General features: G+C 48.2%; 1 protein-coding gene across 1 annotated transcript in view; it reads left to right on the forward strand.

Annotated features, from left to right (window-relative positions):
- Positions 1 to 21,062, forward strand: part of LOC102455656 (NACHT, LRR and PYD domains-containing protein 12-like) — a 117,532-nt gene that overhangs the window by 42,311 nt on the left and 54,159 nt on the right. The window lies entirely within an intron of this gene.

The following is a 21,062-nucleotide window of genomic DNA, read 5'->3' on the forward strand; positions in this document are numbered from 1 at the left end:
ACCTTACATGGAAACCAGATAGACACCATCCAAAAGTTCATCTATTTAGGTTCCACAGTGACCACCAGCCTCTCACTGGATGAAGAACTGGCCAGGAGATGCTTACCTAGGCAGCTCCTGGCCAGCAGCCCTGCAGCACCCCAGGCAGGCTTCTTTGCCTTCTGCAGCCCCAGGCTGCTCAAAACAGCTGGCTATTCCTGGTGATGCTCTGCCATTAGGAGCTGAGAAATTATGCTCGTGGTGGGGACAGCATATGAAAGCTCTTCCTCCCCCTTGCACTCCAGTCAGCGCCGGTACGCCTCGCAGTTGTGCAGATGTCGCCAAGCTCGGCGTACAGTAACCCAACTCTAGCAACATATTTTACACAGCTGGAGCTGTGTACGTTAACCCCACAGTCTAGTGCAGAGCTGGCCCAAAATACATACATTTGCACTAACTGCCAAAGGCCATGAATATCTTGGATTAGACTCTTCAGTCACAGGAAACATTGCAAAGCATGTACATTTTAGGCTGCAATTCCCGCCATCGCTAGCAGATGAAAGCACGCCAACACATACAGCCTGCAATGCAGCTAATAACTGGCACAGTTTTCAACACACACGCCCCCTACTTTACCTTGTGTCTGTTTGAAACTCAGAGTTGAAACGGAGTGCCGCGTTGTACTCGATCGGTGAACCAAAACTGCAAGAGAAATAACATGGGGTCAGTAAGAGTGGCAGAGAAATGAGATGAGCATGAACCACGTCGCAATGGATCTCCGCTCCTTTTGTGGGAACAATACTTATAGAGCTGAGACTCAATCCTCTTGCTCTCATTACAAATCAAGGGCGTGCATGGGAACAGGGGAAGTACATTCTAAAGAAATTTTATTACACCTTGGCCTGTTGCAGTGGGAACCGGGATGTGATGAAACCTTAAAATATGAGTCCAAAGCAAGAGAATAATAATTCAGGTGGAGTGGAACTGGAAAGTGCGTTGTTTTCCAACTAAGCATAACTCACAAAAATGGCAAAACAATATGCAGATTTTCCTTATATTTTAAATGGGTGAAATCTTGTTTCAGAAGATTACAAAATGTGTGTGTGTGTATAGGGGGTGGGGTGGATGCAAAGGGTCTAGAAAAAAGGGGGATAAGACTGAAAGGAGAAAAACATGGATAACTGTAGGACTCTCATCGGTACCTTGGAATCGACTGAGATACAGCCGCTCTGAGCACAGAGCTGCCCATGGTGTCAGGCTGTTGGAGAGCTGAACCATGCCTAGGGGTGTTACAGTTATGCCAATGGTATAGGTCCTAGAGAATCCCAGAATCCAGGGGGCACACAAGTGGCTTAAAGCTACCCTTGTTCTCCTTTTCTGAGCTGTGTGTTACAAGCTGTGATTCCTGAAAGCACAGAATCTACCCTGTGGACGCCCATGGGAGCAGGCTAAGACTCATGTCACGTGCAGATCCTGTGCGATGGGCTGTGCTTTCTCTCACCTAAAAACAAAATTTGGGGCACAACCATTCACCATGGAAGCCCAATAGGAGCAGAATCGAGCTCCTACAGCAGCGTTCTACTTCTCACACGTCTCTCTCTCTTGCTTCCTGTTACCTGGGTGGGGTCTGCTTGGATCTTACATGAAAACTTAGCATGATACAGACAGCTGACTCCTGGCACAATCAATCCAGCGTTAATCTAGAGAACAGGCAATAAAGCGATTACAGGTTGAACCGCTCTAAACCAGGATTCCCTGGTCCAGCAACCAGGACCACAGAGTCCCAGTGGAGGGCTAGCAGCCCTGTGGATGGCAGGACAGCAGGTTGCCTCTGGGGTGCCCCACACGCCGTAGCTGCAGCACGCCCCAGTGGAACTGCCTGGTGGGGCCGGGAATCTGGTTGTGGCCAGCAGGACAGCAGGCTCTGGCTTGTGGCAGGGCCAGGTCTGTGGGGTGATGGTGGCAGGGGGGCCAGACCTCCTCTGGTCTGGCAAAATCCCTCTTCCAGGACCAGTCAGGGCCCGAGGGTGCTGGACCAGGGAGGTCCAACCTGTAATAAAGAAAAGGCTCAATATACTCATAGTGAGTCATTCTAGGAAAAATATTATGGACTAAATTTTCAAAGGCCAGCATCCCTTTTGCTGGTGCAAATTGAGTCCTCCCTGCAGTGGGTGCAAAGCAAGCCGGGAAAGGTGCAAGCGCGCTGATTTAGACTTGCGATATTGGGGTTGCACTTCTTGCAGGTGTCAAAAATGAGGCTGGGACTTTTGCAGGTTCACTCCATGTCTCTGCTTGGACTGACTCTGATGCCCCCTGGTTGCCCCAGGGTTTTGGAATCCGTTAGGTGGCATTAGCTAGATATGGCTGACATGGGTGAATGCCTCACTGGGGAAGACAAGCCTCAGCCCCGCCCCTTTCACCCCAGATCCTGCCCCTTCTGCTAACCCTTCCCCCAGTCCCTAAGAAGTCAAGCCACGCCCCCCCAGCAGCTGGCCCCCATCTGAGGTTACTGTCATCCCAGAACACCCTCAACCCCCTAGACGCTATCCTTGCAGTGGACAACACAGCCCCAGACTTCCCAGCCCTCTGGAGCACCTGTCTGGTGGGTGGCTGGGCCATGGCTTGATCCTTCCTGGCCAGCTGGGACAATGCCTTCCCTTGCCTATGTCACCTGCCACCCCAGGTGGCTGCTGCTGCTACTGCTGTTCCTTCTACTGGAGCTGCGGTGTGGCCTATTAATGAGAAACGATTCTGAAGTTGGAATCACTTTATATTTTTTGGGTACCTGTCTCTCTTTCCTCTTGGAGCTTCACGGAAGAGTTTCTCAGGCCGATCTTGTCGAAGATTTCGATGGTTACGGTCACTGCCTTCTCTTCACCGTAGAACTCCACCAGAATATTGGCCACATCCATTTCGTCGGCGTTCTCCAGCTTGCCCCGGGGGACTTTACGTTTCCCCTCATAGCGAAAATCAGATAATTTGTGTCTGAATCTTTTAAAATCTTTCTTTTCGAGATCCTCCAGTTCCTGTACCAGGATGTCGGTCAGGGTCCTGTCTTCACTCATCGTGCACCGTTAGCAACGGTCTGAAATGGAATCAAGAACACAAGAAGATTAACGCTAAACTCCGCCATTTTGGAGGCAGTGGCAGCAGGAAGCAAAGTGACCACGCCCCAGCCCACTCCGCTTCCCCAATTTCCAGCTGTGTCACTCTGCTTCGTGTTGCCAGTGTGGGGAGGGGCAGTTCCACCTCTTCCCTCAAGGCTCCTCCCCCATAAAACATGGCTGGGCATTGGGGGAGCAGAGAGGGCTGGGGCCAGGTCACTCTGTTTCTCGCCACCGCCGGTGATTGCAGGGGCAGATCCAATCCCTGCTGCTGGTGTCACATTTCTGCTAGTTTCTGGGGTGCCCTGGGCCTCATAGGGCCCCCCAAAGTGTGGGGCCTGGGGTGGTTAGATAAACCTGCTTGTTGCTGGCTCCTTGCCCAGTCTCCCGCGGCATGGGGGGCATGTGATAGGGATGTTAGATAGTGGGTAATTGAATAGTCATGTAACCTCATGAAATCTTAATGATTACATGACTATTCGATGGTCCCTAGGGGCAGGGCAGCAGCGTGGGGTGGCAGGAGGAGCTGGTCCATGCAGGGAGCTAGTTTAAAAACCAGCTCCCTATGCAGACTGGCTGCCTGCTGCCCGGCACTGCAGTGCTGCTTTGACATTCCTCAGCAGGATGCTGTGGGAGAACTCGGAGGGAATCCCAAGAAGCACTGGGATCAGCTCTGCCTTCCCACAGCACTGCATTGTGAGATGCTTACCCATGTTGCTTTGCTCTGTCTGTCGACAAGGGAGCTAGCAATGTGGCCATGAAATGTCAGCAATGTGAGGGAGAAAAAACATTTTGGCTACATCAACACTGCAAGTTTTCGTGGCAAAAATATGCTAATGAGGGACTAATTTGCATGAGTCGTGATCTCATTTGCATATTTTCTGCCGATCTGTTTGCACTAGGGGTTTTTGCGCAAAAACAAGCCATGTGGATGTTTTCTTTTTGCGCAAAACCCCCTCTTTCTGCAAGACCGGTATGCCTCCTCTTTTGGGGCATAAGGATCTTGCAGAAAAGGGGGTTTTGCACAAAAAGAAAACATCCACACTGTTTTTGTGTAAAAATCCCTAGCACAAAAACAGATCGGCAGAAAATATGCAAATGAGATCGCGACTCATGCAAATTGGTCCCTCATTAGCATATTTTTTGTGGCGAAAACTCGTAGTGTAGATATAGCCTTTGACCATTCTTCACTTTTGCCAACTTCTGCATGTCAGCCACACTTTTGTTGCCAAGTTTTCCTTGTGTAAACAGAGACTTTGTAACTGAGTAGAAAAAGTAGCTATGGTTGAGTGACTGACAGACAGAGACAATATATGTAAATGAAACATACTTTTAGGATGGTCTGCATTGATAATCAGATGTGTGGCACTTTAGAAAGGAGGATTTTATAAAAATAAAGAAGCCAGTCAAAATGACAATAGAGGAAAAACAACTGCGTAGAAAGTCTACTTTGGCCATGTCTACGCTACAGCACCAATGCAGCTGTGCCTCAGAAGTGCTTCTGGGCAAGATGCTCTAAGAGCTCTCGTGTGTACTTAATAACTCCTTCCTTCATGAAATGAGGTGGCTCTGTCAGCGGGAGACACTCTCAGGATATGTCTACACTGCCACCTCCTGCAATGAGGAGTAACAGTAGTTCGAATTAGGAGCTTTAATTTGAACTACCTAGTCCGTACTGCGTGTAGCTGCGGGCAGGTAGTTTGAACTATGGGGCATTTAAAAATCACGGCGCCTGGAAACATGCAAACAAAGCCGGGGATATTTAAATCCCGGGCTTCATTTGCAAGTTCAAATGCCTACATTAGCCACCCTAGTTAGAACTAGGGTGGCAGTGTAGACATACCCTCATTGACATAGTGCTGCCCATGCCAGTGCTTGGATCCGTGTGACTTATGTGACTTAGAATATAGATACTTATGTGACTTAGAATATAGATACTCAGGACTTCCTGTAAAGGCCTATAATTTCAAGAATTTAAGTGTATTCTTATCCCCTAGCTAATTACATGAGTATAAAACAAAAAATCAAAAGCACAGTCCACCTGTCTATGGGCTTTCTCTCATGGTGACAGTCTGAGGCCTTGCTCTTTGGCTAAGCCAAAACAGAAGCCACAGGGGCAGACATAAGCTATGAAGCAAACAGCCACATCTGCACATTCTAGACAAGTTACATTCAAACAAGCTAAAGATAGGCTGTTAGGAAAGTGATCCAATCTAACACCTTGAGCTGAAGAAGAGATCTTAGAATGTTAAAAGAGAACTAAAGTTTGATGGCTTTCTGTCTGGCAAGCAATCTTTTATCCGTTGTTGTGGTTGTGAAACCCTCATTTTGTTATTGTTGTGTCCATATGAGCTCCACTGCACTTCGCTATTGTTGATCTATGGTCACTGCCTGGTTCCTTGATTGTTTCGGACAGTTGCATAATTAGTTTGATTGCTAAATCAATTAAGATGATGGGGGATGATTGGTCAAAGAATTATGTTATAATATGTTAGGATTGGTTAAAGAATTAATTTGCAATTTGTCACTATGGGCATGCCTACATAGCAGGGCTAAACTCGAAATTAGTGACACAATTTGAGCTTCGCTAGTTGTGTAGCTTAAGTCGAAATATCTTATTTTGACTTATGGCACTGTTTACACAGCAGTTATTTCGAGATAGAGCACTCTTCCCCCAACTTCCCTTATTCCTCGTAAAATGAGGGTTACAGGAGTTGGAGTAAGAAGTCCTCCAGCTTGACATTATGTTGAAATAACTGCTTGTTGTGTAGACACAGACTATGTTATTTCAAAGTAATGTTGCTGTATATATGTGCCCTATACAAGCTGAGGTCAAACAGGAAGTAAAGGGAGCAAAAATGATGTGAAGAATTGGAATTTGTGCTTGCTTAGCTCAATAAACTCACTGTATTGCCTGCCACTGGACTCTGGACCTATGCTTCTGTCAGCAAACCAAGAACAGAGTAGGGAGGGGGGCCCCTAACATCACTCAGGGGTCTGTATTATTCACCACCCCCCCCAGGTGACATAAGTTGTACCAAACTAGCTTGTACTGTAGGCATAGTCGTGGTGGTACCATAACAAAGTCACAGAAGGCATGTGTACAGAGTTTGTAACTTAGATGCTGAGGGGACAAAAGGGGAAAGGGTCCAGCAGGTGAAGTTATTAACAGGAGGATATAAGCTGGAACAGCATTAGACTCACTGAGGTCAAGGGCAGACACTAAGGCAGGGGCGGGGAACCTAAGGCCCAAGAGCCGGGGCTGGGGCCAGAAGCTTGGGCTCCCCCCTCCAGCACTGAGGAGTCTGTGCTGGTGTTCCAGCTCCCCTCTCCCCCCGCAGCTCCCCCTGTGGGGCTGGAGTGCCAGCATCGGCTCCCCACATGGGAGTGAGGGGCCCTGAGCTTCATGGGCTGGATTCAGGCAAGCCAGAGTCCAATCTGATCCACAGGCTCTGCCTGACAGGGGAAGGAAGCAGCTCTGCCCACTGCCTGGAGGCTTTCCTCTCCCCCCCTCCTCCCCGGGCCCTGCTAGGCTGTGGTGTGGGAGGGGAACGTGGGGAGAGTCTTTCTCCTTCTCCGTCGGGGGCCACATCAGTGAGGGGGTGGGGTTTTTTTTGCTTCTCACTTTTGTGCAGCCCCCAATTGACTTTTCAGTGGGTCAGCGGCCCCCCACCCAAAAAAGGTTCCCCACCTCTGCTCTAAGGAGTGAGCCCCCCCTCACACCTCACCACATGGGGCTGGAGCCCAAGCCCAGAGCCCCTTGGCCCCGGCGGAAGCCTGAAGCCCATGCCCCAGCTCTACTGCCTAGGACCGTAGCCAAAACCCCTGGGACTGAAGCCTGAATTGCCTGACCTGGTGGTTTGCTCCCCCGTTATGGACCTCCGCCCCTGGGGAGCCACACCCCAAACAGCTCTGCTTTCATGTGACTGATTTCACTTGCAGAGGTGAAATGACTGTAACTTCCATGACATGTCACCGAGTGACTCTGTAGATGTGATGTAACAGATGCGAGACAGGGCTGCAGGCTGTTGCCCTGCTTGCTGCTCCCTAATGCCAGCCCTGGTTAGATAAGATAAAAGCAGGGAGCCATCTGTTAATCGCTTCTCCTGCTGTATCCACTCCTCGTCTGACTGCTTGGCGTACTCTATGCTGCACGCTCTTCCCCGTGTGGTTTGTGTCTTTTGCCCCTTACATAAGAATTGCACTATAAAGAAATCACACGGGCACCACCAGCTCCAAATCCTCATGATGACGAAATACCTATGCACACTGCTGCTCTGGCTGGCACAAAATACACAGGCAGGCAGCTTCAGCAGAGGGCTTACAAACCACGTAAAGTAATAATACTGACCACTAGACACTACAGCTTGAACCTCTCTAGTCCAGCACCCTCGGGACCTGACTGGTGGTGAACCAGAGAATTTGCTGGCACATGGGGTGTCAGTATTGTCTCGCAGCATTACCAGCACTTCCACTGCTTACTGGGCTCTTAGAAGACATTTAGGGGTAAATTAGGGCTAAATAGCAGCATGGAACACTGAGAGCCAAGATGGGTGGCTGTAAAATAAATTTCATGTGTCTGCAGGGAACTTGGCCACACCCATGATAAGTGGACATCCAGCTAACCAAAATCCATGCTGGACCACGGATGTTGCCGGACCAGAGAGTTCTGGATTAGAGAGGTTCAACTTATACACACTCCCTCTCCTTTAATGTAAAGGACATTTTTAAAAGTTTCAAATGTGTCAGTGTCATTCAAGTCATGTCATGCTACTAAAGCTGAGAGGCCGATGGTGACTTCTTTCTAGATAACATCTCATCGGCTTCACAACACTATGCGGAGCCAGGTCTTTACATTCTGGTTTGATCACTGCAGCTGACCTTCCTGCTTTGTGGTATTAGGGGCACTTGCAGACATAGCAACAGGAAGCTCACTGGTATTATCATCAATCGCTCTGTGGCTGTCCTGTAGGCTTAGTATTTTCAACAGTTAATAACCGAGAGTCATTGCATTTTGATGGTCTTCTATTCAAATAGAAACATCCTGAGACAAAAGGTTGGCTACCAACCAGGAGAACCCATCTGTCCAGGTGGGTTGCTAGTTAAGCAACTGGTCACACGATGAGGGCCTTTGATCACCTGATGAGGTTGAATTGCAGATTACTTGACACAGGGGTTGGGAGGTTATAAAAGAGAGCATTTGAGTCACTATCCATTGTGGGAAAAGACCCAAAGTAGAGGAAATTTGGACAAGGCAGCAGAAGGGTGCTGATGGCAGAGGTCTGTGCCAGAAAGACTCCCTGGTTCAAAGGAAAAGGGCTCTGCCCAAGCTGAAAGAACTCTGCAGCGTGGTAAGGAAATGGAAACAGGAATATACATACAGGTGTGTATATTACTTTGGCTAGATCTGTGTATCTCCTGTCCTATCTCAGTAGAGAACCAGGGTGCTTTAGAATCCAGTGCAAAGTGTGTGTGCATGTTTGCTTCCCTATCATGTGCCTGTGAAGAGGTGAGCTGTAAATCCAGTGTGCCAACACAGCTGGTGTTCTAGGGGAGGGTATTCTCAGACTACAGAAGAGCTTGATGGGTCAGCGCTGGTCCTAGGGGCTAGGTAGTTGGACTACAGCTTCTTAGCTCTCAAAGGAGATAAAAGAGCATCTCCTATGCAACTCCACGCCAGGGTTTCATTTCTACAGTTCACAGGTGGCCTTCGGGTAGTGCTTAGAGTACTCGGGACCTGAGTTTTGCTGGACTGAACATGCTGGTGCCACACACCAGGCAACGTTGACACACACTCAGCTGTTCTTTCCAGACAGGAAAAGCTGCAGGCAGTTGTTTTCAGGCATTGGTCCATCCAGTCATCACAATGGCATGTCCTTGGGCTCGCATGGGACCCTGTTTAGTATTGTGTTGTGCCCTGGCATTTGTCACTGGCAAGGGATCAGCATGCGCCACATAGAACATAGTAACTTCCCTCGGGTCCATTTAGGTACTCTTACCTGTCCCTTTCAAGGGCAAGTTTGATAAGCAACCTGGACTTGCCTTGTTGGCTGGGACATTTGAACTCTGAGTGCACCCAAGCAGATTACCCAGTTTTCTGATTGTGCTGCAGCTGTCGTCAGGACTCTTATTCAGTGGCTAATAACAAAAAGTAGAGCGGGATGGTCTATTACTAGAGCAAGGACATGTCTGCACAGGGAACAGCCCAGAGTGTGGAGGACTCTTTGGCACTATCTGTCCATAGAGCCACACTTACTGAACACTCAGGCTACATCTAGACTACAAGCCCCTTTAGAAAGAGAGCGTCTAGACTACAAGCAGATTTTTCGAAAAAGCAAGCCGCTTTTTTGAAAGAGAGTCTAGATACTGTCTTTCGAAAAAGCACATTTTGCATTCAATAGTGCCTTTTTTCGAAAGAGTACTTTCGAAAAAAGGCGTTCTTTCTCATAAAATGAGGCTTACTGTGATCGAAAAAGCTGCCGCCTTCTTTTGATTTACTACAGTCTAGATGCAGGGGAAGCTTTTTTGAAAAAAACCGTGTAGTCTAGACACATCCTGAGAGTGCCTCTGGACTTGCCTCAATCTTGTCTTTTCATTTATGGAAATCGTCTTGTCAATGGGGCAGCCACCCTGTGCAATGTGAGTCTGAAAAATTCACATGTGAGCTTGTTTTGCTCGGATACCATTCTCAGCAGCCTTACAGGCACCTTCTCAGGGGTCTCCAGTTGCTCTTCATCATTAGCTCCCATGACCCGTCTATCACCCAAGAAAAAATGAGTGCCAGGAATATCTTGTTTGGGTTGGACCACTCTGGTCTGGCACCCTGGGGACCTGCGAGGTCCCAAACAAGGGAGTTTGCCAGACAAAGAATGGTCGTGCCTTGGTCTGTACTAGGGCTCCCCTCCTGGCTATGGCCCAGCCAGTGTGCTGCCCTCAGCCTGCCTGCTGGGCTCTGCTGCTCGCAGCCCGTGGGTGGGGTGCCTCTCAGAGCTGCTGGCCCCGCTCCCTGCTGGCAGGGCTCACTGCCCCTGGCTGAGCTTCTCTCCAAGATGTCAGCCCTATTCCAGCCAGTGGGGCTCCATGCTCCTGGCTGGTTGGGCTTCTCTCAGGGCTGTCAGCTTCACTCCGGCCAGCAGGGCTCCGCACTCCTGGCTGGCAAACTCCCTGCCCCCAGTTGCTGGTCTTGCCCCTGGCCACTGGCCCTGTGGCCTGACAGTTCCTTGTAAAATCTATGGGGTTCCATCCCCCTTCATGCCCAGACCCTACATCCTCATCCCCCTCACGTACCCTCACTTCTTCCCAGACTCCAGCCCTCCACTCCAGCATGCTCCTGTACCTTCCCTCCCTCCCAGACCCTGCACCTCCAAGAACAATTTAAATACAGTGCATTAAGGATTTATCTTATGACACACTACACATGTACAGTACTCTACAAAGGTTTGTGCAAAGCTTTAGTAATGGATTTTGTTTACTTCTCATTATGGTGCACATCAGTGGAGCAGAAAATTCCATAATCCAGCGTAGCCTCTTTCCCAAAGCTGCCAGGATGAAAGAGGTTCAACTGTCTCTTCTTTCAGCATAACGTGCCAGTGTGTGGAATGACAGCCTCCCCTGCTTTTATAATGAGCCATGAATCAGGTACAACAAGGGAGTAGCTGTCCAAAATTTCAGCTAATTTTGATTTGGGGCTAATTAATTTTTCAAACCTGTTGGCATTTTATGCTGTGCCAGTCCATCTGACTTTCTTAGGGTATGTCTACATTTGGTCCCAGTCCAAACTAGAGAGCAAATGTAGACATACCCTTCGTGATTTTCTGTCAGTCTAAGCACCTCACTTGCTTCCCAGCATAGTGGTTTAGTATAGGCAATTTACACTTACTTTGTCATCACTTTACAATGCTCAGGGGAGTGAGGAGTTCTGCTGTGTTACAATCTCTGTTACCAACACTTTGAGAATGGAGGGTGTTTGCATCTCTGAAATGTTTGTAACTGAACAAAACTTTATGGTGATTCTTTCATATGTTTACAACTCGACTTGATTCAATGCAGCTTTAAAACTTTACTGGGCAGAAGAAAAATGCTGCTTTCTATCTGTCTGCGTCTCTGTCTGTCTGCTGCCACCCGATTGCCTACTTCCAGTTCCAGATGAGGTATGTGGTTGATGAGTCAGTTCATAAGTCTGGTGTTTGTAACTCGAGTAGTCTAATAACCCAGCTATGAAATTATAGGCACAAAAGGCTTCTCTATCAAACTCCAGTTCTTGCTCCATGCAGTTGTAACAACATCACATAACACCTTGTCTCCTAAATTACACAGGCATAGAGGTGATATATTCTCATTACAGTTCATTATACTCACCTGCAAGTGGATAAATGTGAAATACGCTGATATTTCCCATGGGAGATGGGGAATGTGCTTTTTGCATAGTCCCTTGCTGCTTCTGTGAGCACCCCAACTTTGCTGCCGTTTCTAAAGGGTTTGTCCTTGAACCAATATTCATTTGCACTGTGGGATTATTTCCCACAACAAATGCACAGTCTTTGAGCGCCGTCCGTGTTGTGCTTTCTGTGTGACACCCAGTTTATTTGTTGCACAGATTACAAGAGGCTGCTACAATTCCCTGGTGTTTTTAGTAGCTGTCTCTACTTATAAAGAAGATTTTAGTCTTGTGCACGTTTTTTGGTCAAATCAACCTCAGTCAATAGCTGGTATTAGGTTGCTTTATTTCCCATGACGCACACCAATGGGCATCATTTAAATGATCTTCAAACGAGCAACGAGTTAATCTCCTTGATTCAGCCACACTCACAAATGGCTTCATTCTGTGTTGGGCTCTATTTACAAAAGCGGGAATGCTGTGCAGTTCTCAGTGGCTTTGGGTAGGGGAGCTGACAGACTCACCCTGGGCAAGGTGGGAAGGGGAGAAGGGCTCAGATGGAAAGGACGGGGCTGGGAGCAGCTAGCCCTCCACGCTGCCTGGAGTGCACTGCGCGGCAACCCCTCCCACACCAGGCAGCACTTGGAGCTCCCCAGAGCATGTCACACGATGCTCTGGTGGTGATTTAAAGGGCCCAGGGCTCTGGCTGAGCAGCACCAGGGGTCAGGCACTGCAGACCCTTTTGAATCATTGAGTCCCAGGGAACCTGCCCCCTTTTCTCCTTCCTCTCAGCAGGCCTGGCTTTGGGGATACATGACTTTGTAGACCTGTGATCCCAAAGAGATAGACATTTTGAATCCTTCCCCCCCCCCCATAAATATGCACTTCGTGCACAGTCCTAAAGTGGCTGTTTCATTTTTAGTTTCACTTCCACTAGACCTTGGCAGACACTCTGCATTCCTCGGTTATGGCTCCAGTCCTCCTTGTCACTTTGCCCTTTACACGATAACAACAGCATGAAAACACAACAGGGGCACGGTGGAGTGCCCATAAGTGCTTACTAAATATAGGCAAAGAGCCAAGCCTAGCTACCCATACACACTGTGGTCCTGGCTGGTACCGGAGAGACAGAACACAGTGAGCATCACTTGAGGGCTCACGACCAATGTAAAGCGGCACTACCCTAGTCAGCACCTTTTTGTAATTTACCCTACCACTAGTCCTAGTTTCAGTCCAGAATTTCACAGCAAGGGATATTGGAGAGGGAGACAAGCTGGGGGAGGCTGGGGAGGGGGAGGGGGAGACAAGCACTCTCATTCCATCAGAACAGGGAGAGCCAGGGTGGAACAGGGAACACCCTCTGTGCACCTCTCTCTCTCTCTCCGATTCCAGTTCGTGGGCGTGTATTGAGAGTCTTATGCGATTTGGGTATTTTCCCCCTATGATCTTCTGATTTCTTCTATCAAACACGAACATTTTGCCCTCAGTCACGCTGGCCACCTGTTATGGCCCAGAGAGCTAAAATCACACGCTCGGTGTAGAATTCCCCTGCAGGTTGGGAGGTAAAAGTGAGGCTGCCCCTAGTGAGGTTTCTACTGGGATTGAAGTCAGGCCTCTTACGCCCCAAGAGGGCTTTCTGTGGGTACAGAAAAGGCCAGGACATTGGAAGGTGGAAGGGGAGTATAGGATGCAGGAGAAGTCTGAGGAGCTGCAGAGGAATGCTATGGGGACAGGAGGGTACCAGCAGGGTACAAGGGAATATGTGGGGCAAGGAGGGACTGAGAGGGTATAGGAGAGAGGTGAGGAACTTTTTTGGGTTGGGGGGTTGCTGACTTGCAGAAAAATCAGTCAGGGGCTGCACACAACTGAGAAGCAAAACAACCAACCAACCCCACCCCTCTCCGACGTGGCTCCCGACTGAGGAGAAAGACAGTGCCCACATTCTCCTAACACCAGAGCCTACGGGGGTCCAGGCTAGTAGATTTTGTGTGCTCCAGCATCACAAGAGGATGGGGGGAGGGGCGACTGAAGCACCAGTGTGGGCTCCCCAATGCTTGGTGGAGGGAGAGGCCCAAGCCTCGGGGGCTAGCTCCGGAGCCTTAGGTGTAGGGGGATGTGGGGAAATGGCACACCTTGCCTTAGGGTAGCCACGAGGGCTTTACGCCAGCACAGAGCTTACGCAGTTAGCTCACAACGGTCTTTGCACTAGCAGCAGATGCAGGGGGCATTCCTGGGTCAGCAGCTGGTGTGCGATGGAGACAGGCCAGAGCAAGGAGGGGACAAGTTGGGTCTGGGGGAGGAATGGCCAGAGTGATTCTGAACTTCTGCATTGGTCTCCTGTAGGAGCCTTCCAACAGGGATGCAAAATAGGGCAGCCGGCCAGGCCAGCTTTTGGCAATGCTAGAATTGGGTAGTCCAAGCTGCCAACCCATCAACCCTGATAACTCGGGTGAATAGTTCCCTAAGTCTGACTACCTGCTGTAAGGTGTTCGAGCAGCAGCTGGCTTCAGATAAATGCAGCTCTGTGCTTAAATTGAATAACAGCACAGCTCACAAAGATCAGGCCTAACAGCTTAATGACTATCATAAAGGGCAATAAAGGGCGCTTCTGGGAACTGAAAGCCTGGTACCTGCAGGCTCTTTCTGTGTGTTTTGCTGTCATTGAGAAAGTGAAATTTGAAATGTCTATTATAAAATCTACATCCAGGAGCGAACAGTCAAGGGCACTGTTATTAATTACTGCTGTAAACCCATGGCATTCAGGGGCATTATGTAAGGGATGGATTTGACCCCAAATCGTAGAGTGTGCCTCATAGAACTCCTAGACTTATGGAATCCTAGGGCTGGAAGAGACCTCAGGAGGTCAGCAAGTCCAGCCCCCTGCCAAAGCAGGAGCAGCCCCAACTATATCATCCCACCCGGGGCTTTGTCAAGCCCGGATTTAAAAGCCTCAAGGGATGGAGACTCCACCCCTCCCTAGGGAACCCTTCCCAGTACTTCACCACCCTCCTAGTGACATAGTTTTCCCTAATATCCAACCTAGACCTCCCCCACTGTAACTTGAGACCATTGCTCCTTGTTCTGCCATCTGTCACCACTGAGAACAGCCTCTCTCAGTCCTCTTTGGAACCCCCTTCAGGAAGTTGAAGGCTGCTGTCAAATCCCCCCTCACTCTTCTCTTCTGCAGACTAAACAAGCCCAAATCCCTCAGCCTCTCCTAATAGATCATGTGCTTCAGCCACCTAATCATTTTGGTCACCCTCCGCTGGACCCTCTCCAATGCGTCCACATCCTTTCTATAGTGGGGGGGCCAGAACTGGACACAATACTCCAGATGTGGCCTCACCAGTGCAGAATAAAGGGGAATAATCACTTCTCTGGAAATGCTCCTCCTAATGCACCCTAATATGCCATTAGCCTTCTTGAATACAAGGGCACACTGTTGACTCATCCACTTCTCATCCACTATAATCCCCACGTCCTTTTCTGCAGAACTGCTACTTAGCCAGTCAGCCCCCAGTCTGTATTCTTCCATCTCAAGAGCAGGACTCTGCACTTGTTTTTGTTGAACCTGATCAGATTTCTTTTGGCCCAATCCTCCAATTTGTCTAGGTCACTTACTCTTCAATGTATCTATCTCTTCCCCTAGCTTAGTGTCATCCACAAACTTGCTGAGGGTGCAATCCATCCCCTCATCCAGGTCATTAATAAAGATATCGAATAAAACTGGCCCTAGAACTGATCTTTGGGGTTCTTCGCTTGAAATCGAACACAAACCAGACATTGAGCTATTGATCACTACCTATTGAGCACGACAATCTAACCAGCTTTGTATCCACTTTACAATCCACTTATCCAATCCATACGTCCTTAACTTGCTGGCAAGAATATTGTGAGACCGTATCAAAAGCTTTGCTAAATTCAAGGTATATCACATCCACTGACTGCCCCATATCCACAGAGCCAGTTACCTCATCATAGAAGCTAATCAGATTGGTCAGGTATGACTTGCCCTTGGTGAATCGATGTTGACTATTCCTGATAACTTTCCCCTCTTCCAAGTGCTTCAAAATGGATTCTTTGAGGATCCCCTTGATTTTTCCAGGGATTGAGGTGAGGCTGACTTGTCTGTAGTTCCCAGGATTGTCTTTCTTCCCTTTTTTAAAGATGGGTACTATAATTGCCTTTTTCCAATCATCCGGGACCTCTCCCGATCTCCACGAGTTTTCAGAGATAATGGCCAAAGACTCTGCAATGACATTTGCTAACTCCTTCAGTACTCTCGGATGCATTAAATCTGGACTTATGGATTTGTGTATGTCTAACTTTTCTAAATTATTCTTAACCTATTCTTTCTCCACTGTGGGCTGCCCACCTCCTTCCCATACTGCGTTGCCTAGTGCAGTAGTCTGGGAGCTGACCTAGTCGGTGAAGACAGATGCAAAAAAAGCATTGAGTACTTCAGCTTTACCCATGTCATCTGTCACTAGGTTACCTCCCTCATTCAGTAAGGGCTCCACTCCTTTCCTCATCACTCTCTAATTGCTAACATGCCTGTAGAAACCTTTCTTGTTACCCTTCACAGCCCTTGCTAGCTGCAATTCCAATTGTGTTTTCACCTTCCTGATTACTCCCCTGCATTCTCGAGCAATATATTTACACTCCTCCCAGTCATCTCTCCAAGTTTCCACTTCTTATAAGCTTCCTTTTTGGGTTTAAGCTCGCCAGGGATTTCCCTGGTATAAGCTAGTTGCCTACCATATTTGCTTTTTTTACTGCACATCGGGATGGTTTGTTCCTGTGCCTTCAGTAAGACTTCTTTAAAATACAGCCAGCTCTTCTGGATTCCTTTCCCCTTCATGTTAGCATCCCAGGGGATCGTGCCCATCAGTTCTTTGAGGGAATCAAAGTCTGCTTTTCTGAAGTCCAGGGTGTGTATTTTGCTGCTCTGCTTTTGTCATAATCCTGAAATCTACCATCTCCTGATCACTGCTTTCCAGATTGCCACCCATCTCTACTTCCCCTACTAGTTCCTCTCTGTTTGTGAGCAGCAGGTCAAGCCTGGTGAATTAGAGGCAGTTTTTCTCACACATGGATTCATGGGAGTGTTGCGAGGTTGGTAACAGGGGAGCTATGAAAGTCCGTGCCTGGATGGAACTCTGGCATGTTGTTCAGAGGAGTTCTAGGCACAGAAGTAACAGCCATATTCAGCATGACAGCAGCTCTGACTGAATGATCCATCGACCAGTGTTAATGTCAGCTACAGAAGAATCTCTTCACCCACTCAGGCTCTGTCTACACTGGGGAAGTTTGGCGACACAAGTGCTGTCAACATGCAAAAGTCACCAAAAGTAAAAAACAGTTAAACTGTTTTTTCTGCCTCCCATTGTCAATATTTCATGGCCACATTGCTAGTTCCCCTGTCAACAGATAGAGCAAAGCAATGTGGGTAAGCCCACCACTGCAGTGCTGGGGGAAGGCAGAGCTGATTCTGGCACTTCTTAGGATTCCTTCGTAGCTCTGTGAGCTCTCCGTGCTGAAGAATGTCAAGGCAGCACAGCTGTCCTTCCAGCCCTCCCCCTGCAGCAGCCGTCTGCCTGCTGCTGTGTTCCTAGCAGGGCAGAACAGGAACATTCCAATGATTTGTTGTTTGTTTGTTCCCCAAATGGAGCAGCTCACTCAGCTGTCAGACACTGCCTGGAGCTTTGAAAGAGGAGTGGCACATGACTACAGGGCAGCAGAGATCGCAAACACTGAGCATAGTCATCAGGACAGGCATTGTGAGATAGTGGCTGAAGCCAGTTCTCTTAACAAAACAAACAGCAGAGTCCACACTGGCTCTTTGTTGACAATAAAGGGAGGAGGAAAAGACAAAAGTCTGTTGTAGGGCTAGAAGTTTTTTGTCGCCATAACTGGGTGTTTTCCCCGACAAAAGTCGTATTGCAGTGTAAATGTTCTCACTGTTTTGTAACCAAAAGGCAGATTTTGGTGACAAAATGTGCCAGAGTAGACAAGGCCTCAGTCACTTGCTGTAGGTCTCATGCAGCCAGCAGCAAAGCATCATGGGGTTTCTAGAATGCATAGATCCTTTTCTAACACAAAAGGTACTGTGCCCAACCAGAGGAATTCTATTTTTGACCTGCTTAGAGTGGGTAAAAATGAATTGATTACTAGACTGGAAGTTGATGGTTGCCTAAGGACCAATGATCATAGCCCAATTACCTTCATTCTGGGCAAAGAAAGATAAAGAATTCACTCTAAGAAATGATTATTAGATGGCCCAAAGGCCACACTTCCATGATCCAAAACAAGGTCATTATTGAATAACAGCCCATAGTGGTTCAGTGGACAAGCAATGTGAGCAATTAGAAAAAAGCACAATATAGAACAAATGGGGAAAAAGTGAAATAGAAAAGAGAGAAATAGATACCGATCAGTATAAATTAGAAGTTATGAGGTGCAGAAAATCCAAAAGGCAAACAAAAGATGACAGGAAAAATCTGTGCTGGCAAAATAGTAAGATGGAGTTTTTAAAGATGAGTAGGAACAAAGTAAAACCAAGAAATGCTACAAGCAAACTATTAGAAGGAGATGGTAAAATTGTTAATACAGATGTAGGAAAGCCAATAATTGTTGGCTAAATACAGGAGTAACAGTTGGGCTAAATACAGGAGTAAATGGGTGAATTTCAATGGCTTGTGTTATCCAAGAGATCAGACTAGACACTATAATGCTCCCTCCTGATGTTAAAACATATTAATCTGTTTTTTTGAAGATAAGCCTGTGAATGGATGATTAATTCTTGGAACTCATTGCCACAAAGTACTCATTATCAAACTTAGAAAGAGTACTGATTGGTTTTAAACGTGTTGCCTTTCAGATTTTATAGAATAGCCTCTTGCTCTCAAACCATGAGAGGCTAAACATGACGTCTTCTCTAAATCATTTGTTACTCTCTTTCTCTATCTAGTCACTTTCAGTATTTTCTGTTTCATTCTTTACACATCTTAATACCTTTTTGGGGGTGAGTTGACCTTTATTACACATTTTGCAGAGGCTTTCCTTGAGCTGTCTGTAATGAAAACTTTTCCCCTAGTGGTTACACTGGATGTGGAACCTATAAAGTAGGTGGGAATAGTGTGGGAAGAGTTCAAATTGTTCCCTTCAGAATGTTTCCCCTTGCACTAGTCAACATTGAGATTCATCGCTCAGTGTTGCCCACTTGCCTAGCTTTGCGTGAAGTTCATCTGAAGTTCCTCACAGTCTAGTTCTGAGAGAAACACAGGTTTGGCCACTTCACTATTCTTGCCCTTCTCCATACGATGGGCAAATCCATTCAACAGCAATCTGAGGCATAACTTGTTGGCACTTCACTTTCAGCCTTTTGCCATTTTGAGAATTGATCATATATTCTTTTTCTTCTGTACCCTGGCCAGTTTCTAATCCATGATGGCAATTTACTTGTTATCCCACACTAAGTTGCTTTAACACCCCGGAGAAAGGCTTTGTCAAAAGCTCTCTGGACATCTAGAGAGCGTCTACACAGCAGGGCTTAACTCGAAATAAGCGCCACAAAGTGAGCTACGTCAATTGTGTAGCTTATTTTGAAATAGGGAACGTCTACACCACACTTATTTCGAAATAGAGCACTCTGCCTCCAAATCCTCTTACTCCTCGTCCAATGCGGGTTACAGGAGTGACCTGGCAGCCTACTCTACTCCATTGCTCATCCCCCAGTTTTCTGCGCTCTACTTCACCTGCCACAGTGGGAAGAGCACAGCAGGCTGGCAGTGGGGCATCGGGGCAGAGTGGAGTGGAGCAGGCTGCCGGCTTGTTCCAGCTCCCCTCACTGCGGCGAGTGCAGTGGGGCTGACCTCTGCTGCTGCCCTGTGCCAGTCCCCCAGAGAGAGGGGGTTTGGGGCAAAGGATACAATGGAGGCCGGAAGGAGTGGAGGAGAAGTGGGGAATTGCCCCGGGCTCTGTGCCTGGGGCACAGGGGTAGAGGGTTGCCATAGGCTCCTTGTCCCTAGGGACAGCCCTGCCAATTGAGCACAGTAGTGAAGACAAGTCTGGTAATTCTATACTACTTCCCCTGTTCCACGTCTCTTCCCTCCCTCTTCCCTTCCCATAACTTTCCACTCTTTCCCTCCTGCCACATTCAGTCTGTGCCCCACTCCCTTCTCCCATTTCCCTACTTTCCCTTTCCAGATCTTCTCTCTCCTTCAGAATACACAGGTTTGTGGTGGCTTTCCACACAGTGAGAGAGCGTGAACAACCACCTGTAGGTAACATTTTCAAAGCAGCGTAAGGGATTTTGACCCATCTGGTGTTCATTTTTCTTCTGTAGAAGTTAATGCCAGATATGTCAAAATCCCCTAGACTGCTTCAAAAATCTTACCTTCTAATTTTGGGGGGAACCCTCAATGACAAGATAATAGATTTAGGGAGCAGATTACTCTTTGAAAATTAACTTCACGGCAAAAAAGATTTCAAGCTTATCTTCTATTTTAAATATCTCTGCTACATTTTCATACTGTAAGCCTTTATACAGGCAAGTATCGATGATTAAATATTTGACCTCTAGAGTCATAGGTGTCTATTGGAGACATTTGCAAGGCAACTCTATAACTTTCTAAAGACCAACTGTGTTGAAAACAGGACTAATGCAGGCAGTTCAGGTGCAGACAAAGGTGCAGGCAAGCCCTCCCCTCCAACAGTCTCCTGCCCTGAGTCCTGCTCCTCCCATGCCCTGCGCCCCTACACCTCCCAGCCCCCTGCCCTGGTTTCTGCACCTTCTACAACCAATGTTCCCTCCTCCACAACCAATGTTCCTTCGACTCTTTTCCATCCATGTGCAGAATAAATTGTGGCCTGTATAAATGTGCACCACTAGTTCAGGTTGTACCTCCCTAAACTGGGACTCTCTGGTTTAGTGACATCCATGGTCCAAATGTGGATGTTCCTGTGTCAGAGAGCCTTGGGGCAGCAGGGCTGGGAACCTCAGAGTGGGGGAGCCCCAGTAGTGTGGTTGGGTGTCCTGGGATGCAGGGGGCGGGCGGGAGGCGATAATGCAGACAGGAGCCCTGGGGCAAGGGTCCAGCCAGTGCCAGAAGCACAGCTAGCTGGAGGCAGGGGGACTGGAGGTGGCTGTGGGATGGGGAGCCAGGGGCAAAGGACCTCCCTGGGTCTGGCAGATTCCCTCATTTGGGTCTGGTCAGGTGCTGAACCAGGGAGGTCCAACCTATAGAAACAAACCTAGCCGTGGGCACTCTGCTAATCAGCTGAGTGGCATTTGACTCTCTCCTGTGGCTGCACAAGAGCACAGATTACAGGGAACACTGCCCACAACCCAGCCCCCAGCCCTAGCCCCTGCACCCACCACAACCTAGTCTCTTGCTCTGAGCCCAATCCCCCCACCGCACTTCATACTCTATCCCACAGTCACATTCCTTACAGGTACTGTCCTGTAGCCATCTCCTGCCCTGGCCCCCCTCATGCAAAGTTGCCGAGGAAGAACGAAGCTGCAGGATACTAAGGCTACGTCTACATGTGTACGCCCCGAACTAGCATTCTGCGCTGTCTACACAGCAAGCCCGTTATTT

Source organism: Pelodiscus sinensis, chromosome 4 (assembly GCF_049634645.1).
Source record: "Pelodiscus sinensis isolate JC-2024 chromosome 4, ASM4963464v1, whole genome shotgun sequence".
In the NCBI taxonomy this organism is placed as follows: Eukaryota; Metazoa; Chordata; order Testudines; family Trionychidae; genus Pelodiscus; species Pelodiscus sinensis.